This window comes from Podarcis pityusensis (assembly GCF_964106645.2).
Source record: "Podarcis pityusensis genome assembly, chromosome: 9".
Lineage (NCBI taxonomy): Eukaryota > Metazoa > Chordata > Lepidosauria > Squamata > Lacertidae > Podarcis > Podarcis pityusensis.
In genome coordinates this window covers 16,800,311-16,823,026 of record NC_138034.1, presented here as the reverse complement: position 1 = coordinate 16,823,026, position 22,716 = coordinate 16,800,311, and the positions used below count along the sequence as shown (strand labels likewise).

At 42.1% G+C, this 22,716-nt stretch overlaps 1 protein-coding gene and 1 long non-coding RNA gene across 6 annotated transcripts in view; one reads left to right on the top strand and one right to left on the bottom strand.

Annotated features, from left to right (window-relative positions):
• Window positions 1–14,596, bottom strand: part of RHOH (ras homolog family member H) — a 25,593-nt gene extending 10,997 nt beyond the window's left edge. Inside the window, exons 1-2 of one of the 3 annotated variants that reach the window (XR_013990161.1) lie at window positions 13,376–14,596; window positions 6,925–7,392 (exon numbers count right to left, since the gene is read on the bottom strand). The gene's annotated coding sequence lies outside the window, so the exon portion shown is untranslated. Of the gene's footprint in view, window positions 1–6,924; window positions 7,393–10,612; window positions 11,532–13,375 lie in introns of those variants that run through there. The other 2 variants (XR_013990162.1, XM_081020206.1) reach the window with 2 other exon arrangements.
• Window positions 1–22,716, top strand: part of LOC308484942 — a 55,138-nt gene that overhangs the window by 20,765 nt on the left and 11,657 nt on the right. For 2 of the 3 annotated variants that reach the window (XR_013990197.1, XR_013990198.1), the window contains exon 3: window positions 845–918. This is a non-coding gene — a long non-coding RNA (uncharacterized lncRNA). Of the gene's footprint in view, window positions 1–844; window positions 919–3,593; window positions 4,981–22,716 lie in introns of all 3 variants that reach the window. The other variant, XR_013990199.1, reaches the window with a different exon arrangement.

The window sequence follows — 22,716 nt, the reverse complement described above, 5'->3', positions numbered from 1 at the left end:
TGTATGTTTGTGTGTTTGTGTATCACATACACACACATGTAGAAATGTATATCCAACTATATCTTTGTCTTCCTCTTTCTGGTGAGGTCAAAATTTGTACCACCTGTGTTTAATTGACAACAGTGGTAGGATGTCTGTGTTATTAAGAACTGTTTTCCTGGGACTGGCCACTGTTAATAATACGATTTTACCCTATTAACAGTGGACTTTCTAAAAAATAAAAAAATAAAAACAGGTGTTGATAGCACAGATTATTGTGGCATTGGTAACTAGCACAGGCAGTGTGATAAAAATCCATTGATTTTTACAACGGAAACTGTAATTCAGTCGTTTCGTGTTTTGTCATCACCTACTTTCTGGGTGGCTGGGGCAACCCAGTCAGATGAGCAGGATATAAAAGTTGTTGTTGTTGTTGTTGTTGTTGTTGTGGAGTAGGTAAAAAAGGTAAAGGACCCCTGACAGTTAAGTCCACTCTGGGGTTGCGGCGTTCATCTCACTTTACAAGCCGAGGGAGCCGGCGTTTGTCTGCTTCCGCAGACAGTTTTTCCGGGTCATGTGGCCAGCATGACTAAGCCGCTTCTGGTGAAACCAGAGCAGCCTATTTTCAGTGGAGAAAATGTTGGAGGGTATACATTTTCTGTTTGTGTTGTATGTTTTTTTAGGTTATAAAGTTGAAGGCAGGGGACTGTGTTTCTCTTTCATTTCTTTTTAGAGATTTGGCTGAAGAGCAGGATTATATATTTTTTTAAAACCAACAATAATTGCATAATAAATGTGTTAGTCTTTAAAGTGATATAAGATGCCCTGCTTTTTCTTTTCTTTTCTTTTTTTTGCTTCCACAGAGCAATGCAGTGAAACCCTCTGGAACATCTTCACTATCGACTTGATGCATCTGCCTTTGAAAGCTCATGCAGCAACGTAAGCGTTTACTTTTTAAAGTTATAAGACTTGCCTCTGCATTTCTAAAGGTTTCTTAGCACAATTAATTTGGGCGTTTATTTTGCACCCTTTGCTTATATTATTTGCATGGTTTTTAAAAAAAATACATAAATGTTTTGTTGTGCTTTTTTAAAAGCTCAGAATTCGTAAGTTTGCCTGACTGCAATTTTATTACAGCCATATCATAGCAAAGGGTCATTGTGTGTCAATGCAATTTTATGTACAGCACAAAAGCAGCAGTAACAGAGGAAGGTGTACCAGCTGGGGACCTTTGTGGGCTCCCATGCTCATGCTTTCGTGTTAAATAGGAAATGTGAGAAAAAAGCCTCTGAGAAAAAAGGAAGGAGGTGGTTTGAGAGAATCTGGCACTGTCTCAGCTCTTCAAATTGTGTAGATTGGCCACAACAATCCTCTGGTTCTGCCAGGAGGGACCGAAGGTGGAGCTAAGGATCAGTTGTAAAGATTGACTGTGCAAAAGAAAAATCTACTCTGATGCATTACAGGAGCAAGTCTATCCCAGACACAAACTGGTAAAAGACTCCCACTAAAAGAATTCCCAGGATTCTCTGAAGGACTGTTAAACAGCTACATTGGTATTAACCGATATGAGTTTGTTGTTTAATTATATCCTAAAACAAAGGTTGTCATTTAATACATTTAGGTTTTGTACGCCCTGCCTTTAGCTGGATATACTATGATTTTTTTATATATTGTTGTAATTTTGGGAAAGTGTCAATAATGTCCAGGAAAACACACATCAGAAGTGTTGATTCTTTGGCAATTTTTGCAAAAAAAAACCTCAACAGCATTTGTGTCCGGATTTTCACTTTTTGGCAACCCAAAACAAAAATAAAGTAGCAATGGAACACGTGTGTGTGTGTGTGTACACACACACACACACACTCCCGTTGCTCTGTCCCTGCTCCTGCCAACCTAGCAGTTCAAAAGCACGTCAAAGTACAAGTAGATAAGTAGGTACTGCTCCGGTGGGAAAGTAAATGGCATTTCCATGCACTGCTCTGGTTCGCCAGAAGCGGCTTGGTCATAACCGGGAAGCTGTACACCAGCTCCCTCGGCCAGTAAAGCAAGATGAGCGCCGCAACCCCAGAGTCGTCCGCGACTGGACTTAACGGTCGGGGTCCCTTTACCTTTTATAGATCTATAACAAGGTTTAGATCCCAAAAGAATGGGCTCTAAAGAAGATAAGCTCTCCCCTATATTACCCGGTAGGTCACTGCACTCTGCAAGAAAGTTTCTCATTAAACTCTTCATAATACCAGAATCCTGCTCCACAGTAACTCAGAACAGTGGCTGCCCCTAGCCTGCGGAAAAGCATCCCTGTCTGAGATATGACAGATTCCCACAGTCTCTACTTTCTGGAAGACATTTTTGTCAGGGTCGGCTTTTCTGGATGAATGAGAAGAGTCCCTTGCCACCAGTGGTGTGTGGTCTAGGGGGGCTAGGCCAGTCCCCTAAATGTTCCCCTGGAGCCTCCGTCCCAAAATCCAGGAAGCTTCTGCCCAGCTTGGGACGATTCTCTGACGGGTCCAAGAGCCATCCTGCCACAATCCCATAGCCCACCCGCCTTTGAGAAGGAAGCAGGAGGGCTCTGGCATCCCGTCAGAGGCTCACGATGCTCATGCGCACATCAACGCCCAATTTGCCCTTGCAAGCTGACAGCTCTGGCCCTAACTGTCCCCCTATGCAAAATTTCACCCCACGCCCCTGCTTGCTACAGGTGCCAATTTCGCATCACATCATTTAAACCATGGGTAGGCAAACTAAGGCCTGGGGGCCAGATCCGGCCAGATCGCCTTCGAAATCTGGCCTGCGGATGGTCCGGGAATCAGCGTGTTTTTACATGAGTAGAATGTGTCCTTTTATTTAAAATGCATCTCTGGGTTATTTGTGGGGCATAGGAATTCGTTCATCTTTTTTTTCAAAATATAGTCTGGCCCCCCACAAGGTCTGAGAGACAGTGGACCGGCCTCCTGTTGAAAAAGTTTGCTGACCCCTGGTTTAAACCTATTGTCAGCCGCTGCCATTTGGACTGCTCTTAAAGCCCTTTTTAGCTGCTTTTAGTGTTTGCCTGTAAGTTCGTGCATTCAGGGCCGTACCCAAGGAAGTCCCTCACAACAGATCAGACAGGCACATGGAAAGAAGGTAAAGTCCCGACCAGAAAAAACGATAGCAGATTAAATTGATGGATTATGCCAAAATGGCTAAAATGACCAGAAGAATCAGAAATCAGAAAAACCAAAATCTTCATAAGGAATGGGGGAAATTTTCTAACTTATCTTTAAAAACCATTGTAAACAGTTAAAATTGTTAGTAGGATTGGAATAACACTTATAGTTTAATGGTGAATTTTGGACACAATGGAGAGGTAAAATAATTGGATTATTAAAAAAGATGCAGGAGGAAAAGATTAACAATAATACCCACAAAGGGAAGGGGGAAAGTCCAGGAGATTCTTTGGAATCTTGTTTTTGTGTGTTGGATATATGATTGTAAAACTTTAATCTGAAAAACCAAATAATTATTTTAAAAAAAGAGAGATTAGGCAGGCACCCTCCTTGCTGAACCTTCAAGTAAAGGCTTTCTTGTATCTGTGAACCCATTACACTAGTATTTGTTCTCTGTCTGGTTTATAGGAAGAATTTTCCCAGTGTTGGTTTTCTGCATGGTTTATTTTTATGCACACCACTTAGAAAGGCTAATGATTAGGTCATGTATGAAATTAATACGTAGCAACAATGAACAGCAATGACAGGTAAGCCTGTATAGGGGAAGGAAGCCCCGTTTTACTTGTGCATTCGTGGACATAGTACATTAGTACTATTTAACCACTTTTTTCTTCCATTGTTATTTCTGACTTTCATTCCACAGCTGCAGCTTAAAATAAAAGGGCCGGTGAGAAGCTTCAGACTTGTCCAAGACTCACATCACTGCTTCCCCTCATATTTTTCCCCCTGCTTCGGTAATCTGACTGTGGACCTGAGGATTCTAGTCTGCAGCAAACAGGTTCACTAAAGTTTTCACAGCAGACTTTTCTAATAGCTTCCAATGTGCAATGAACTCCACCACTGTTTCAACAAGTTAGAAAAGACTTGCACAATAAAAGTAGGGAGGCTGCAAAGTCTCTCAGAGATTGGAGCTCTTCAGAGGAGCAGTTTCAGAACAACCCACCATGCAGTCAGTACAAGAGCGGGAAAAATATGTAAGGTTGACAGGTATTTTGATAGGCCATTTTCTTCTCTCTTTCTCTCTCTCTCACACACATTTGACTACTGGTTTTATGCAGTGCTTTTTTTCTTTCAGAAATTGTTTAGGGTTACTCTCATTTTGACTCAAGAAAATCAACATTTTATAGTTCAAATCGGGGGAAATAAATACAGTAAATGGACAAAAGTACAAAGATTCACAAAATGTTTAGGGGTATGCGTACCCACCAGAAAAAAGCCCTGTATGTATGTATGTGTGTTTACCTTGTGGAATTATCAAAGCACTGGTTTTATGTATAATTGGGATTTTTTCGGTCAGCTTGTTTCAACTTCTGACTTTGATTGATCATTTTGATGCATATTTTACTTAGAGGTTTGAGGTTTTTAACAATGAAGCTGTATACAATTTTAGAAAATGAATAAATAAACAAAAGAACCCATTGCTATTTCTGAGTAATTAAACTGGGAAGGGAAACAGAACCTTGAATTTTAATGTTTATGGAGCGGTTCGCCGACTCTTCAAACCACTCAAAAGCCTTTCATGAAAAGTCATGAATGGAAAAAAAAGACGGATTTCAGCTTCTGCACTTGCCTAAAAATGGCCTTCGTACTGTAAACTGTGTACTATATCATTGGAAGGGTCAGCCGAAGACCTTTGGCTGTAAGATTTTGTACCTTTTAAGCACATGCGTTACAACTTATACAGCAAAGGAGGCATAAGGCTGAACACTGTCCTGCTTCTTTTATTCCGGAGCATCCTAATTAAAACCCATCTTTTACCAAACTTACTTGATTGCTGTTTGTTACTCCTTCTTCGGTATTCCATTTTCTATTACATCATTCCAAGAATTGACGGAGTGAAATTTCACCTCCAGTTTGCTGCTATACGGATCCTGACACTGATAAGGAGGTTAACAATCATTTCCAAGTCAACATCCTTCAGTGTAATCCCTTTAAATAACTCAGTAGTAGCATCTTTGGCTCTAAAGGTAATAAAACAATATTCATTTCCCTGCCTAGACTCCAGATTGTACTCCGAAAAGTCTTTCCCCCTTTAAATGCAGAGGTTTAAAAATAAAAATAAATAAAAAATCCTTGGGAAGTCTAATCTGACCAGAGTCGGAAAAACCCTGCAGTTAAGGGTAAAAAGTCCAGGACAAATGGTGATGCGGTTTACTTTTTGCTCAATTGTGGACAAGTCCTAGGGTTGCCTAGAGTGGCTGGGGTAGGTGGGTGGGGTATAAATAATAAATTATTATTATTATTATTATTATTATTATTATTATTACTATTACTATTACTATTACTATTACTATTACTACTGCCATATTTCAAAAAGTAACACCCCAATATTGTTGAGCTTTTTTCTTAGGAAACACCAAAAGTTTTTACAAACACTCATATGGCAGCCCTGCACTGGTCAGATTACCATTTAGAGTATATTTGAAACAGCACTGATCTATGGGAAATCTATACAAGTGCTGTACATTTTCTTTTGCTTCGTTGTGAATAAGGTTTTTGTGTGTTTTTTAAGGTGAAATGTATGCTTTTTAGCTCATTTTCATTTTTAATTATTTTAATTCCTGATCATTACTTGGATTTAGTCCTTTGCCATGGATTTTCCTTGCATTTTTTGCAGCTGATTTTTCTGTGGCAATGTTTATTTTTATACGGACGAGGATGCTCTGTTTATTTTAAGTTTTACAGATATCCTCTCCTTTTCGTTTCGGTATTTGCTGTTTATTTAAGATGTTTTAACCTGTGTTGTAAACTGCTTAAAGAGCTTTGTCTAACTACGAGCGGTATATAAATGGTCCAAATAAAAGAAAGAAATAATAAAATATCTGGGCATATGGCACCCCTAGCTGAACACATGCATACGTATAAACCGCTATTAGTAGCTGCAGCACATCTTCAACCCACAAATCTGCAACAATGGCTTCAGGATGCGGGACCAGGTCAGGGAAATGACATGTGGAAAGAGCTAACCCACTCCCTGGGACGCTGAAAGCAAACTCAGAGCCACCCACACTTGCCCAGCTGCTTTTAACTAAAAACAGCAATGAAAGGTGGTCACGCTGCATTGTTCACATCAATCCATCTTAAAGCCTGATAAAAAAATTTATAATTTTAGTTCGACAAAGTAATAATCATAAATAGATAAGAATAAAAATTTGCACCCCACCACCGAGACCATTCCACTGTAACTATCCAAGCTCCCAAGATGTAAACACCTCTTGCGATGGTTTGACCCCTTTCCGTTTTATCAGTACAGATTCTATAAACACCATATCTCATCATTTCTCCTGCATATTCCTTATTGCACATTACCTTAATGGCACATGTTAATTTATCATTAATAAACATGTTAATTTTGCTCTGTCTCATGAGACCAGGGCCCTGCGGGATCTGATTTCTTTCTGCAGGACCTGTAAGGCAGAGTTGTTCCACCTGGCCTTTGGCTTGGAATCAGTTTTATTCCTTCCCCCTCTTTCTTTTTCTTTTCTCCTCCTATGAAGAGATTGCACCCAAATGTTTTAATGTTGTATCTTAATCTTTTAAATTGTATTTTAATCAACTTGTTTTTATTATTGGTTGTTAGCTGCCCTGAGCCTGGTCTTGGCTGGGGAGGGCGGGGTATAAATATTATTATTATTATTATTATTATTATTATTATTATTATTATCATTAATAGCTCTATCCCACACCTCTTTATACCATTCTTCCGTTTTATATTCTGCTTGCCCCTTCCACTTCCTAGCTATCATAATTCGTGCAGCTGTCAATAAATTTGTGAGCAAGCCCTTCATAGCCTGAGAACCTTCCACCCCATCGGAAATGGATAATAATGCTATCTCTGGACTTTTGGTCAGGTTTAACCCAGTGATTTCTGCTATCTCCTTAAACACCCTTTTGTAAAAAAAAGAAATGTACATAATTACACCCCCACCACATACGAACATAATTCCCTGTTTTCTGGCATCCCCTCCAACATGAACACCAAATATTCCTTGTTTATTTGATTTAATCTGACTGGAGTTAAATACAACCTCCGAAAGCCTGATAAATTTATGGTACACTGGACTTCCACAGGCAAGAAGCAACCCCCTCAGATGCCTGCTTTGTGAGCGCAGTTCACAGTTCTCCTTACCTTCCTCTACACCTGTCTTCCAGAGTGACTGCTTTGGATCAAAACGGCTTCTTGAAATACTCCTTCCTTCCCCCTACCCTAAAACAAAATTTTTTAAAAACCGGGTCACTTAGCAGAATGACATTCTATTTTACGAAGCAATCTTATGGAAACAGGAATTTCTGGGTCTATGGGAGGAGAATGTTAACGTAGACTTTAATCACAACCATTTCATTCTCTGCTAGGCGTCAGGCGAGACATGAAGTTTGTGGGACAGTTAGGCTTTGTGCAGCTGTTTTAGTTAGTTATATAATAACTAGAGGTGAAGAGGGGGGAAACTGGATTGGGGTGAGGGGTGGTGGTCTTTAACCCTTTTCCTCACTTCCGTCCTAATCTGACTTGCCTGGCATTGCAACTGGAGGAAAGCATCAATGGCCCTACTCTGGCTCAGGGGTCCCCTGAAGCAGTTCTTTGTTAAACCAAAATAATCTATGCGAAACCAAACTGCACGGTCAAAGTCATGTTTAGTTTGGCCTAAGATTTTCATCTCTTTTTTTCTGATATTGTTCATGTGCATTTAAGAAGTGCCTGACACATAGAAATGTAAGAGGTGAAGGAGTTTTGGGGGGGTTTTGGTCTGGAGATTGATTGTGGGAAAACCGCCGCCTGATAAATTTCTGCTTTTAGAGCTGTTTTTAAAGGCGCATAAGTGAGACCTGGTAAAAATATGGTAACCTTCCTTTTCTGTACTGAAAATGGAAAGAAGCAGTTGTCAAAAAGGTTACAGTGCGTGGATTAATCTGAGGCAAGCCCAGGGTGTGTGAATGATGGGAAAGCTCCTAGGAGCTTTGCCATATGTACAGCTCAGATGCACAGCTCATCTGTTTCATTTCCACATTGCAAAATCATACCTCTGTAGCCATTTTCGGGTCATTTACTGGTACACCCGTATGTTTCCAGATTATGAAGTTTGAACCTGACGTTTGCAGCAGTTCCAGGACATATTATAAATCAGTAGGTATAGGTGTATAAACACATTTAGGATATATTCCTATTGTACTTGTGGGATGCAAGATTCAGATGCTGTTTACAGAGAACCTAACCTATAATCTGCAGATGCACTCAGAGACTGAGCTGTCCGCAATGGGACTGTATTGCTTCTCTGACTCCTCTTTAGGAGAAGGAAGAGAAACCATCATAGATAGGGCAAGTGGCGCCTCTAGACTCACAGCTATGCCACACTGACATCACACCCGATGCTTTTGAATTGTGTGGTCACTAGGCAGAAGGATATGAGCTTGGTGTAAAAGGCCAAGACACCCCAAAATTGTTGAGCTTTTTAAGGAAAACCCGGAGTTGTTGTCGAGCTTCTTTTACAAAATGGCCGTAAAAAGATCCAGGAAAAGGGGTCATCTTTTGGAGATTCTCCCGGATGTCAATTCCGCCTTTAAAAAAACAGCACTGACCTATGGTGCTGTGCATCCATATTCTCCTAGCCAAACCCATCTGTTTTTCAATCAGGCCGCTACACGTATTTGACACCATGTCTATAACCACCTGGGCTCCCTGGTATATCTTCGTTTCCCAACCTGTGTGTGCCCCAATCTAACAGAATCTGTGGGGAGCAGCTTAGATTAAAATGCATATTCTGTCGAAGAAGCATGAATCCTCAGTCCTCCTCAGAGGCAGACCCTCCAAGTGTCCCCACATCATTTTTGGTTCCTTATTTTGCTTTTCTGTGTTGTCATTTTTAGTTGTTATTATGCCAAGGGGCCTCAAAAGCAGCAAGTGGCCTGAGCTCCTCTGGACCTCTGCATACCCTCCAAAATTTATCCAGTGAAAATGGGGAAGTCCCATTCCATCATGAAAATTTTACTATCTATACCCCACACATCTTATTGGGTTGCCCCAGCGCTCTGGGCGACTTCCAACATATATAAAAACATAATAAAACATTAAACATTAAGAAAAAAACTTCCCTATACACCATTGCCTTCAGGCAGCTTGGGGGTCAGATAATTCCATATCCTCCAACATTTCTCAAATTAAAATAGAGACATCCTAAGGAAAAGCGGGACATTCTGGGATGAAATCAGAAACCAGGACGGCTTCTCTAAATCAGGAATGTCCCTAGAAAATAGGGACATTTGGAGGGTCTGCAAGAGACAGTAGACCCCTTTCTTTCTCACAAATAAGTGATTTATGTGGGCTTAAGGCTCATGCACCTAACTGCATTGGTTTATGGACCGTATAAAAAGCACTGCAAACTGTGGTCCAAAGTTTGGAATGGCACGTTGACTTCCCAGTCCTTGGGTTTTTGATACAAAATGTATCTGACGGCAACCATCTTTCCCTTGTAAGGTCTGGTGGCGTCTTTTAAAATGACCACTGATAGTCAGATTCTCAAAGCACATTGCTTAGTATTCTGTACGTTATCAACTTGTTTGATTCAGAGAAGAATCTGGAACTTCAGCCATGTTTGTATATGTGCACATATCACACACACTTTATAAAATATAGGGGCGAAGTGTGGCAACGCTAGAAAGAAAAATAATAATTGTGTTGGCAGCCTTTTAGAACAGAGCATTCAGCCAATTTACTAGGGAGCCTTCCTTTCAAATGTTGCCTTTTCCCACCTCCCATCAGTGGATGCTAAAATTTTGGCATCAGCTGTATCCTTAAGTTATGGATCATGACCATCGACTCATCTTTTAAGAACCGGCTCACCAGGAGATAAGGACAGGATCACATTGAGCAACTTCAAATCTCATTGGTTTCAGTGAAATATTCAAGTGCATTCATAACTTTCTCCCATTTAAATTGATGGCATTTCATTGTACAAATTGGAAGAAAAGAAGATGGTGTATCACTGTCACTTCTATGGGCCAGGTTTCATTTCAGAGAAATATACACCTTTTTTAAAAAAATAAACCCCAAACTTTAATAATACATCCTAATAATACAGTAAATGCTAGCATGTTTGTTAGAACTATTAACTGTAAGCACTTACAGAACAAGACAGGATTTCTAAACTCGTTTACCTGGGAGCAAGCCCCACTGAATTTAGTAGGGCTCACTTCTAAGTAGACAAGAGTCATGTAACCTGTGAAAATCTCCAGGCTACAATCTAACATGGATTTAGATGCACAGAAGCCGACGGATGATTTCAGCTTTACACTCCTAATTCTGTAGCGGGGCCTCTCATCATTTAGATTGTTTTATACATGGCGGCAGAGGGGAACATTTCTCTTTCTTTGCCTGTTTATTCCAGGTTATTCTGCGTGGCACGTTTGACATCATATCCCTCCCTGATCTTTCCTCCCAAACGTTTCAGGATCCAAAATAAGATCAGCTATTGATTGCCTTCCTCGGCTTCCTTTACCCCCTAAGATGAATCTATTTCTGCATGTATTCTGAACACGATCTGAATTTAGGACAAAATATCCCAATTGAGGTTGCTCTTTCTGCAGTGTTACTATTGATTCCAAAGAAGGCTTTTGCGGGACTCGGAGTGAGTTATGAAAATAAAAACATACGATACGTAAAATTAAAAACCCACATTAGAACACTGGAAAATACAACATTAGAATAAAATTCAGGGTGCAAAGATCTCCTGAAATAAAACCATCTTAACCTGGTGTCTGAAACAGCAGGGCAGTGCCTGCCTGATTTCTGATGGGAGGGAGTTTAATTGAGTTGGACCCACAACAACAAATGCATAAATTTGAGCTGGCAAATATATGGTATGGATGCATGCGTGTGCTTTATCCAACCAGTTAAGTGGCCGCAAAGTCTTTTAATTTCAAAGGGGCAGATAAGCATATATTTAAACATCTTCCATTGAAATCACTGGGATGAGATTGTGCCCTCTACTGCTGGTATATTTGGCTTCGCATCTCCATCGCTGCATAACCTCGCAACATTTCTCCAATGAAAATAGGAATGTCCTATTCCATCATCATCATCATCATCATCATAGCCAGCCATCTGACTAGGTTGCTCCAGCCACTGGGCAGCTTCCGGCATATATAAAACATAACGCAACATTTTTAAAACTTCCCTATACAGGGCTGCCTTCAGATGTCTTCTAAATGCTGTATAATTACTTATCTCATTGGCCTCATAACTCCATACCCTCCACCATTTCTCTGATGAAAATAGGGACATCCGAAGGCGAAGCGGGACATTCCAGGATCAAATCAGAAACCGGGATGGCTTCTGTAAATCCGGAACTGTCCCTGGAAAATAGGGACACTTGGCGGGTCAGTGTGGAATCCCTAAAGGTTAGCCAAACAACACTCAACAGTATAGGAAAGGCTGTAGAGTGTCTAAACCTCATGAACTACGGTTGAAGTTTATTCTGAAATAGTGATAGTTTTGAATCGGTGCTAATTGACCACACATGTCCCATTCATGGGGCCCCATTGCTCTTGCGGCTCCACCACCCTGAGGAGTCAGAAGGCCCCTTCTTCTGCATCCTCAAATGACTCCATCTTTTCTCCCATCCTGTCCCTTCCTGCTTGGAACTGCTTCCCCAAAAACCAACACAATGCTATCTCTCTCTCTTCAAAATTCACCTTTCCCTCAAAGCATTTGGCCCAACCCTTTAGTCCTCATCCCCTGCTGGGGAAGAGCGGTGTTAAGCATGTTTGCTTTGTATGCACAAATTGCTGGGTCAATCCTTAGCATCTCCAGGTGAGAACCTGGGCTGAGAGAAAATCCTGGAAAGATGCTGCCAAGCGTCTGATTCAGTATAAAGCAGCTTCCTTATACAGTGGTACCTCAGGTTCCATACGCTTCAGGTTACATAGGCATCAGGTTACAGACTCCGCTAACCCAGAAATAGTGCTTCAGGTTAAGAACTTTGCTTCAGGATGAGAACAGAAATCATGCTCCGACGGCGCGGCAGCAGCAGGAGGCCCCATTAGCTAAAGTGGTGCTTCAGGTTAAGAACAGTTTCAGGTTAAGAACGGACCTCCGGAACGAATTAAGTACTTAACCCGAGGTACCACTGTAATTCTCAGTATGCCTGCCAATAGGGCAAGCCTATATATGTCTACTCAGAAGTAAGTCCCATTGAGCTCAGTGGGGCCTACTCAAAAGTAGAGGTGACAACGTGCCCTCCTCAATTTATTGCCAGGCCTGAGCAAAGGATACATTGCAAACTTTTCTGCCTAGCAACTTGCATTTTCTTGATTCCTCCGTAAAGTGCTGTACACATAGAGGCGGCGTACGAATGAAATTCAAGTTGACAACATATTTAAGCTGTAGCAACCCAAATCACGCTAATTGTCAAAACTTTGCTTTAAAACTTTGCTTTGCACTTCGTCCCGGATCCAACAGCCCTCTGCTGTGCGATACTGGGGGAGTCGTACACAGGCAGAGCTGCCGAACGTATACAAACCTATGAATCTCACTACACGTCAAGAGACAATGCACATATTTTTGTAAACTAAGAAATCTTCAATAAAACTATATTTTTTAAAAAATCAAACAACCTAGCAGACAGCCCCCCAAGCATCCTTTCTTTTCTTTTCTTTTCTTTTTGTTTTGTTATTATGACAATAATTTTTATAGAAATGAAGAAGGCAATTAGACAAAACTGTTCTGTTTCAAGTCCCACTCAAATCATCATCATAATGATAACAATGATAATAATAATTTTATTGTTGATACCCCACCCATCTGGCTAGGTTTCCCCAGCCACTCTGGGCAGCTTCCAGCAAAATATAAAATATAACAAAATGTCAGACATTAAAAACTTCCCTGATGCTTTCTAAAAGTTGTGCAATTCTTTATCTCCCTGACATCTGGCGGGAGGGCATTCCACAGGGAGGGCGCCACTGCTGAGAAGGCCCTCTGCCTAGTTCCCTGTAACTTGGCTTCTCGTAGTGAGGGAATTGCCAGAAGACCCTCAGAAGTGGACCTCAGTGTCCAGGCTGAACGATGGAGGTGGAGACGTTCAGCGGGAGTGCTTGGAAATATCCTTAATAATCAGCAAGGAAAGTGGGTAGATAGACCTTGAGAAAGAAAGAAAAAAAGAAAGAAAAGAAAGAAAGGAAGGAAGGAAGAACCTACTTACCAGATTCAGGATGATAAACAGGGTCACTTGTAAACTTTGGCAACGAACAGTGTCCTTAGGAAGGCAATAATTAAAAATTATGGCCCATTCTCCATTCCCCTTGCAGTCATCGTTTTGCAATGATTGACCATTTCAAGCAGCAAAAAAGAAGCCAATGCAACCGTCTTAATTTTCAGATAAGCACCACCACCCTTTACTAGCTTCAGTAGAGAAGAAACTGGTGTGAAGGGAAGGGCGAAGGAGGAGAGAGAGATAAGTCGGCAGCTGAGTTTGTGTCAGTTTCCTGAGGGCTTCTCAGCTCTGCCTGTGTGGGTTTCGCTGTGGGTTTAGAAGATCAAGACAACCTGAATACTCTTAAGAGGCACAAAGGCAGGGGAAGGAAAAGTCAGGTCTGGAGGCCTGTTTTCTCACACATCCCTCCATTGCTCTCTCTTAGGGTTGCCATATGTCCAGATTTCCCTGGACATTAACAGGATTTCAAAGGTGCATTGAAGTCCTGGGGGAATTTCTGAAAGGTGGTGCTTTGTCCTCGATCTTAGGCAATTCAATAGAAAAATCTCTGGGGGGTTTTTGGAGGCGTTTTTGTAAAAAAGCTAAACAATGTTGGGGTCTTCCTAAAGAAAGCTCAGCAACTTCCAGGGTGTCCTATATTTTTGAAATATAGCGTCCCATTGCATAATGATAATTTTACAATTTATACCTGGCCCATCTCCTTGGGTTGCCCCAGCCACTCTGGGCAGCTTGCAACATACACAAAAGCATCATAAAACAAAACAAAACAAAATCTTCCCTATACAGGGTTGCCTTCAGGCGGCTTGGGGGTCGGATAACTGCATACCCTCCAACATTTCTCCAATGAAAATAGGGATGTCCTAAGGAAAAGTGGGACATTCCGGGATCAAATCAGAAACCAGGACGGCTTCTCTAAATCAGGGACATCCCTGGAAAATAGGGACACTTGGAGGTTCTGGGTTTGTATATGTTTGGAAAAGATATGTTTGGAAAACAATGCCCGACCTGAAGAATTTGGAGCAAATGATTCAGCAAAGGAAACACAGCCCAGAATAACTAAGGAGATAGTACAAGAATACTTGGCTAGTTTAGATGTATTCAAGTCTCCAGGGCCAGATGAACTGCATCCAAGAGTATTAAAAGAACTGGCAGATGTGATCTCAGAACCACTGGCAGTCATCTTTGAGAATTCCTGGAGAACAGGCAAAGTCCCGGCAGACTGGAGGAGGGCAAATGTTGTCCCTATTTTCAAAAAGGGGAAAAGAGAGGACCCAAATAATTACCGCCCAGTCAGTCTGACATCAATACCAGGGAAGATTCTGGAGCAGATCATTAAGCAAACAGTCTGTGAGCACCTAGAAAGGAATGCTGTGATCACCAATAGTCAGCATGGATTTCTGAAAAATAAGTTATGTCAGACTAACCTGATCTCGTTTTTTGACAGAATTACAAGCCTGGTAGATGAAGGGAACGCAGTGGATGTAGCCTACCTTGATTTCAGCAAGGCATTTGACAAGGTGCCCCATGATATTCTTGTAAAGAAGCTGGTAAAATGCGGTCTTGACTATGCTACCACTCAGTGGATTTGTAACTGGTTGACTGACCGAACCCAAAGGGTGCTCATCAATGGTTCCTCTTCATCCTGGAGAAGAGTGACTAGTGGGGTGCCACAGGGTTCTGTCTTGGGCCCGGTCTTATTCAACATCTTTATCAACGACTTGGATGATGGACTCAGGGGCATCCTGATCAAATTTGCAGATGACACCAAACTGGGAGGGGTGGCTAACACCCCAGAGGACAGGATCACACTTCAAAACGACCTTGACAGATTAGAGAACTGGGCCAAAACAAACAAGATGAATTTTAACAGGGAGAAATGTAAAGTATTGCACTTGGGCAAAAAAAATGAGAGGCACAAATACAAGATGGGTGACACCTGGCTTGAGAGCAGTACATGTGAAAAGGATCTAGGAGTCTTGGTTGACCACAAACTTGACATGAGCCAACAGTGTGACGCGGCAGCTAAAAAAGCCAATGCAATTCTGGGCTGCATCAATAGGAGTATAGCATCTAGATCAAGGGAAGTAATAGTGCCACTGTATTCTGCTCTGGTCAGACCTCACCTGGAGTACTGTGTCCAGTTCTGGGCACCACAGTTCAAGAAGGACACTGACAAACTGGAACGTGTCCAGAGGAGGGCAACCAAAATGGTCAAAGGCCTGGAAACGATGCCTTATGAGGAACGGCTAAGGGAGCTGGGCATGTTTAGCCTGGAGAAGAGGAGGTTAAGGGGTGATACGATAGCCATGTTCAAATATATAAAAGGATGTCACATAGAGGAGGGAGAAAGGTTGTTTTCTGCTGCTCCAGAGAAGCGGACACGGAGCAATGGATCCAAACTACAAGAAAGAAGATTCCACCTAAACATTAGGAAGAACTTCCTGACAGTAAGAGCTGTTCGACAGTGGAATTTGCTGCCAAGGAGTGTGGTGGAGTCTCCTTCTTTGGAGGTCTTTAAGCAGAGGCTTGACAACCATCTGTCAGGAGTGCTCTGATGGTGTTTCCTGCTTGGCAGGGGGTTGGACTCGATGGCCTTTGTGGTCTCTTCCAACTCTATGATTCTATGATTCTATATTCTGTATTAATGTTTAGCTGATTTTGGACCCGATGGATGTGGGAAAGGCAGGTTGTTTCTGTGCAGCTCTGCACTTGGGGCAAAAGATTTGTAACTTACGATTCTCCACCTTTGGTCACTTCCTCATGACCGGTTATCAGAATGTGAAAGATTCTTATGAGATTGTTGGCTTTTCCCGAGACATGTAGGACCGACTTTTGCAGATATGCTTAACTCACTGTTAGAGCATGAGATTCTTAATCTCAGGGTTGTGGCTTCAAGTCCTGTGTTGGGTGAAAAATTTGTGCATTTCAGGGGCTTGAACTAGATTAATTAATTAATTAATAACAACCAGACTCTTCACATGTGCAGATCTGCTGCTTCCGCTGACATAAAAATAACTGGAACAGCATGAATATCCAAGAGACCTCTACATCGCATCAGGGCAAAGCGCAGGACACTAGTTTGTGTGTATATTTTGAAAACCTCCGGGTATGGGGCGGTATATAAATTCGGTAAATAATATTTTACCATATCAGAGCAGTGCAGCTGTTATTGGTTGCTATTTTTCTATGTTGACATGCAACAGAGAAGAACATCTGGTTCCAGTGAGAATAATTAACACTTAACGGATCAGATGTTGACAGCCAGTCTGAGTCATAACATCTGCGAATTGCAGAAACCAATTATTTCAGTGAAGAATGCCGGTGAGGATAAACACAGGTGTCAGTTCTGCAGTGAAAACCATTGAGCAGTGTTTGAACAGAAACAAAAGGTCAATTCATAACTGTACCACGAAATGTACAAATGCAACAAAGGGGATAGGGAACCTGTGATCTCCCAGATGTTTTTTGACTACAACACCCATCATCCCTGACCGTTGGCTCTGCTGGCTGGCAATGATGGGCGTTGTGAGTCCAACAACTTCTAGAGAGCCATAGGTTTCCCATCCCTGTTCTGCTAGTTGTGGGGGCATACGCACACCTTGAGCTCACGCGCTTATCACAACCATGGGTAGAACCTTTGTCTGAAACAACAGTTATGTGCCTACAGCCAGAATCAGAATCCAAAATGACCTTAACAGATTGGAGAACTGGGCGTAAGCTAACAAAATGAATTTCAATAGGGGCAAATGTAAGGTTCTGCACTTAGCCAGGAAGAACCAGATGCAGAAATACAGGATGGGAGACACCTGGCTTACTAGCAGTACATGTGAAACGGGTCTAGGGGTCTTGGTGGACCACAAGCTTAACAGGAGGCCGCATTAGCTAAAGTGGTGCTTCAAGTTAAGAACAGTTTCAGGTTAAGAACGGACCTCCGGAACAAATTAAGTACTTAACCCGAGGTATCACTGTAGTGTCCAGATCAAGGGAAGTAATAGTACCACTCTATTCTGCCTTAGGGACGCAGGTGGCACTGTGGGTTAAACCACAGAGCCTAGGACTTGCTGATCAGAAGGTTGGCGGTTCGAATCCCTGTGACGGGGTGAGCTCCCGTTGCTCGGTCCCTGCTCCTGCCAACTGAGCAGTTCAAAAGCACATCAAAGTGCAAGTAGATAAATAGGTACCGCTCCGGCGGGAAGGTAAACGGCGTTTCCATGCGCTGCTCTGGTTCGCCAGAAGTGGCTTAGTCATGCTGGCCACATGACCCGGAAGCTGTACCCCGGCTCCCTTGGCCAATAAAGCGAGATGAGCGCCGCAACCCCAGAGTCGGTCACGACTGGACCTAATGGTCAGGGGTCCCTTTACCTTTTTATTCTGCCTTAGACCACACTTTGAATACTGTGTCCAAATCTGGGTACCACAATTTAAGAAGGACGTTGGCAAGCTGGAACGTGTGCAGAGGAGGGCAACCAAGATGAAAAGGTTCTGGAAACAAAGCCTTATGAGGAGCACTTGAAGGAGCTGGGTTTGCTTAGCCTGGAAAAGAGGAGACCAAGAGGAGATATGATCGCCATCTTCAAATATCTTAAGGGCTGTCACATGGAAGTTGGAGCAAGCTTGTTTTCTGTGGCTCTGGAGGATAGGACTCGAACCAATGGCTTCAAGTTGCAAGAAAGGAGATTCTGACTAAACATTCAGAAAAACTTTCTGACAGTAAGAGCTGTTCAGCAGTGGAACAGACTTCCGCGAGAGGTGGTGGACTCTCCTTCCCTGGAGGTTTTTAAGCAGAGGTTGGATGGCCATCTGTCATGGATGCTTTAGTTGAGATTCCTGCACTGCAGGGGGTAGGACTGGATGATCCTCGGGGTCCCTTCCAACTCTAAGATTCTATGATTCATTCTTGAGTGCAACTTGATCACTTTGATCATATAGGTAGGACATATACTGTGGTCTAAACCACTGATCCTCTTTCTGTGGACAAATGCCAGCTCCCTCGGCTTGAAAGCAAGATGAGCACTGCAACCCCATAGTCGCCTTTGATTGGACTTAACCATCCAGGGGTCCTTTACTGTTTACCTACTTACCTATGTTAATAAGTACTGGTGGATATTTAATAATCTGTGCATAGAGAGAGGGTATGTACATGCCCCACCATTTTGTAAAATATAAAATATAGTGTATAGTGAAAGCTTGGAAATCATTCTCTATATATATTGTATCTTGTATGTATTGCATCTTATAAGGCAGTATCTATCTATCTATCATCTATCTATCTATCTATCTAATCTATCTCTATCATCTATCTTCTGTTTGGCAAACACTCGTAGCTGAGTAAGATTGTCTTCCATGAACACAATCTTAACAGTGAGTCCGTAAGTGACTGTGGAGGCCAGTTCTCGATCCACATGTCCTTCCACAGTGGGGACATAGGTTTCTGGGCAGGAGTTGATCATGGTGAGGGTTTGCCAAGCGTGCCTTCCTCTTAGCACATTTCTCCATCATACTTCCCACCATTATCACTGAGTGAAAGAGTGGTGAATGTTTGAGGATTGGCAGAGTGGGAGACTCTCTATGTGATTGTAAAATTAGTGAAATGTATAAATTTGAAAAGTATAAATAAGAATTAATATATATGTTTGGCAAATCAAAATGCAAATCAAGTTCCAAGACTCAAATAGCTTTCCCTGTTAGAAGTTATTTACTTGTGGTTAGTGCGCTGATTGTGCGCCTGTGACACGCTTGAGATGTACCGTGTCAATAGAAGTTGATTTGCATCCCTCACTAATTTTATCTTCTCTGGCTATGGCTAAAAATGTAGCAGAAGACGGAAGTCACCCTAATTGCAAGAGCTTTTAACCATAAGGTCATAAGAGCAGCATTTGAACACAGGAGCTTGGTTGGATCAAACCAAAGTACCATCTGGCACCATGTCCTCTTTCCATTAGTGGTCAGTCAAGTGACTCTCGGAAGCCCTCAAACACAACACAAATACAACTGCTCTCTCCCACCAATATATATTTGCAAGCATTTGCTATGGCTTCGGTCCAGTATATCTGAAGGAGCGTCTCCACCCCCATTGTTCTACCCCGACACTGAGGTCCAGCGCTGAGGGCCTTCTGGCGGTTCCCTTACTGAGAGAAGCCAAGTTACAGGGAACCAGGCGGAGGGCCTTCTCAGCAGTGGCACCCGCCCTGTGGAATGCCCTCCCACCAGATGTCAAAGAGAACAACAACTACCAGACTTTTAGAATACATCTGAAGGCAGCCCTGTTTAGGGAAGCTTTTAACGTTTGATGCATTACTGTATTTTAATATTTTGTTGGAAGCCGCCCAGAGTGGCTGGGGAAGCCACTTAAATTAAATTAATAAATAAATTATTATTATTATTATTATTATTATTGGTAAGCTTCAGTTAGCTGGTAGCCATTGAGAGACCTGTCCACATGCGTTTATCTTATCTGTGAGATAAAATGTATTAAAATCTATTAAAATGATACAAATGGTTACAATGAAAACAGCAAAGCATCAGCCCTTTCATTAAAAGCAGTCGGTTCCCAAAAGTTCTTCCACCTGTCAGTCGAAGAATAGCAAGGAGAGACCCAGTATGGCTTTTCCAGGGAGGGAGTGGCAAAGTCTGGCAGCTGCCACTGAGAAGGCCCCCTCTCAGATTGAAATTCCCAGGTGTCAGAAAAGGTTATTTATGTATGCCACTACGGCGACCCGTATTTTGTTAGCCCCCAAAATGGAAAACGAGCGAGGTCCCAACCAAAGAAGAATGGCAACTTAAGTTGACAGAATATGCACAACTTGCAGACTTAACATATAGAATAAGAGAATAAGAAGAACATACGTCTAAAGAAGATTAGAAAACGTTTATTGAATATATGGGAAATAATTGTGTACCAGTGAAAACACTGGCAGCATTAAGATAAATTCAACAGTGTAAACAAGTTTGGATGGATGCAGTAATGGAACACTGAATGGTATAGCTTTTGTAAAATATGCAGGGATTTATCATGTGTAAAATGAACCATGGAAAGAGAAGAAGGGAAGTCATTGATATCTTAAGGATGTAAAATGAGTGTTTTAAATTGTAAAACAGAAAATTGTATGATTACAGATTTTCAGACAGCTTGGACCTAAGCTATGTAAGGCTTTATAGGTCATGATCAGGCAATTGTGCCCAGAAATATACAGGTGAACAAACCAAACAAGAAAAAGCGGCAGTATGTGAAGATGCAAATAAAATTAGCTTGGAAATATTTCACCGGAGACCTTATTGCATCAGCACTGTGAGGAAGTGGAGCAATTTGGACTATCACCTTCCTGTCTCCTTCCTCTGAACGGTTACTTCTGTTTTCTTCTAAGTTCTCATGTTCTTTTACGCATTGACTGATAAGCAACTAATTAAGTCCCGCATTCGAGCAGTTTAAACGGAATCAAGCCGATGTGGGGGAAAGCTATTGAGTTCATCTTTGATGGAAGAACAGGAGACCAAATTATGGAGTTGTCTTCCTTTAAAATCAATCTCGCCAAGAAACAGGGAGTTAACGTTAATACACAAATGGTCTATGACACCTTGTAAGCCATCAGATATCTCTTTCTCGTCGAGATACTGGTGGGATTGCAGTGGAGACTTGCCTCCATCTTTGGTGGCAATATGGAAAGGCCCAAACTTTCTGGAAATCAGTAAAATTATAGGCAAAGAGTTTTCCCCATCTCACCAGCTAGCTCTGCTTATTTTGAAGATGAAAACTACAGCCTACACTGCAAAGAGTTAGCGTCATAACTAACAAAAGTGGCAAGAGCGATTATGGCTAGACATTGGTGAACGTACAAACTTGGTATACCAAAGCGTAGGAAATAACCCTTCTGGAAAAAATTAACATACAAACTCCAAGTGGCTAGGGGACAAAGCAAGGACAATTTTGCATTGATATTGTACGATCTTACTGCTTTTGTTAACAATGAAACACGCAATATAGCCCCCCCCCCCCAATTTTAAATGGAAATAGTTAATTTCCTAATTGAGCATACAAACCACATTTTACCTGCTTTCATTCTGTATCCCCGTGCTTTGAAAATACAATGAATGCCTTTATGTACATATTTCTTAAGTTTCTTATTTAAAAGCAAATTAATCTTGTGTTGTGGTCCTGACAGATTTTCCTCTTCCGCTGCTTCCTCCACCCCTTGATTTTTCAGATCTCTTGACAATGTTCTGTCGCTCTTTACTGTTTTGAATTGAAAACCGAATAAAAACGTCTTTTTTGAAAAACTAGCTAGCCTCCCTAACAATACGTGGATTCCAAAAATCACCTTTTCACCAGGGACAAGTCTCTGGGTCTGGCTGAATGTTCTTTAAAAGCTTCACGTTGAGCTGCTCATCTCCTGATTTTATATGTATGTATGTATGTATGTATATATACACACACACACAGCACAATTGACGAGGGGGGTATTTCTGAAAGGTGGCGCTTTGTCCTGGATCTTAGACAAGTCAATCTAAAAATTGTGTTATTTTGCCATTTGGGGCAAAACAACTTTTGGGGTGTCCCAGTTTTGAAATACAGCAACCCTACCTGAGGACTAAGGGACGCGGGTGGCACTGTGGGTAAAACCTCAGTGCCTAGGACTTGCCGATCGTATGGTCGGCGGTTCGAATCCCTGCGGCGGGGTGAGCTCCCGTCGTTCGGTCCCAGCTCCTGCCCACCTAGCAGTTCGAAAGCACCCTTAAGTGCAAGTAGATAAATAGGTACCGCTTTATAGCGGGAAGGTAAACGGTGTTTCCTTGTGCTGCGCTGGTGCTGGCTCGCCAGAGCAGCTTCGTCACGCTGGCCACATGATCCGGAAGTGTCTCCGGACAGCGCTGGCTCCCGGCCTCTTAAGCGAGATGAGCACGCAACCCGAGAGTCGGTCACGACTGGCCCGTATGGGCAGGGGTACCTTTACCTTTACCTTACCTGAGGACTCCAAGTTTGTGAGGTTAGAACAGGCTTTTTATACAGAATCCAAATCTCTTTCTGGTCTCCCCTCTCCCCCAATTTATTGTTCTTCACCAGTAACATCTGGTTATAAAGCAGGAGGGGAAAGCACTTGTTAGTTCTTGGAACAACCACCAGAAACTTGAGAAGTGCTACTTCACTGATGGTTTTTCAGAGAAACTGTATACTAGTTCTCTCTTTGAGTGCTAAACCTGTTTCTGGGGTGTACCATTGCAGGTGAGATGGGCATCGTACGGCAAACTTCTCTATTTAAAACTCACCATTGACGTAGAAAACTTGCACGCCAAGGAGATCACTAATTTAGAACCCTTTCCCTCAACTTCAAGCT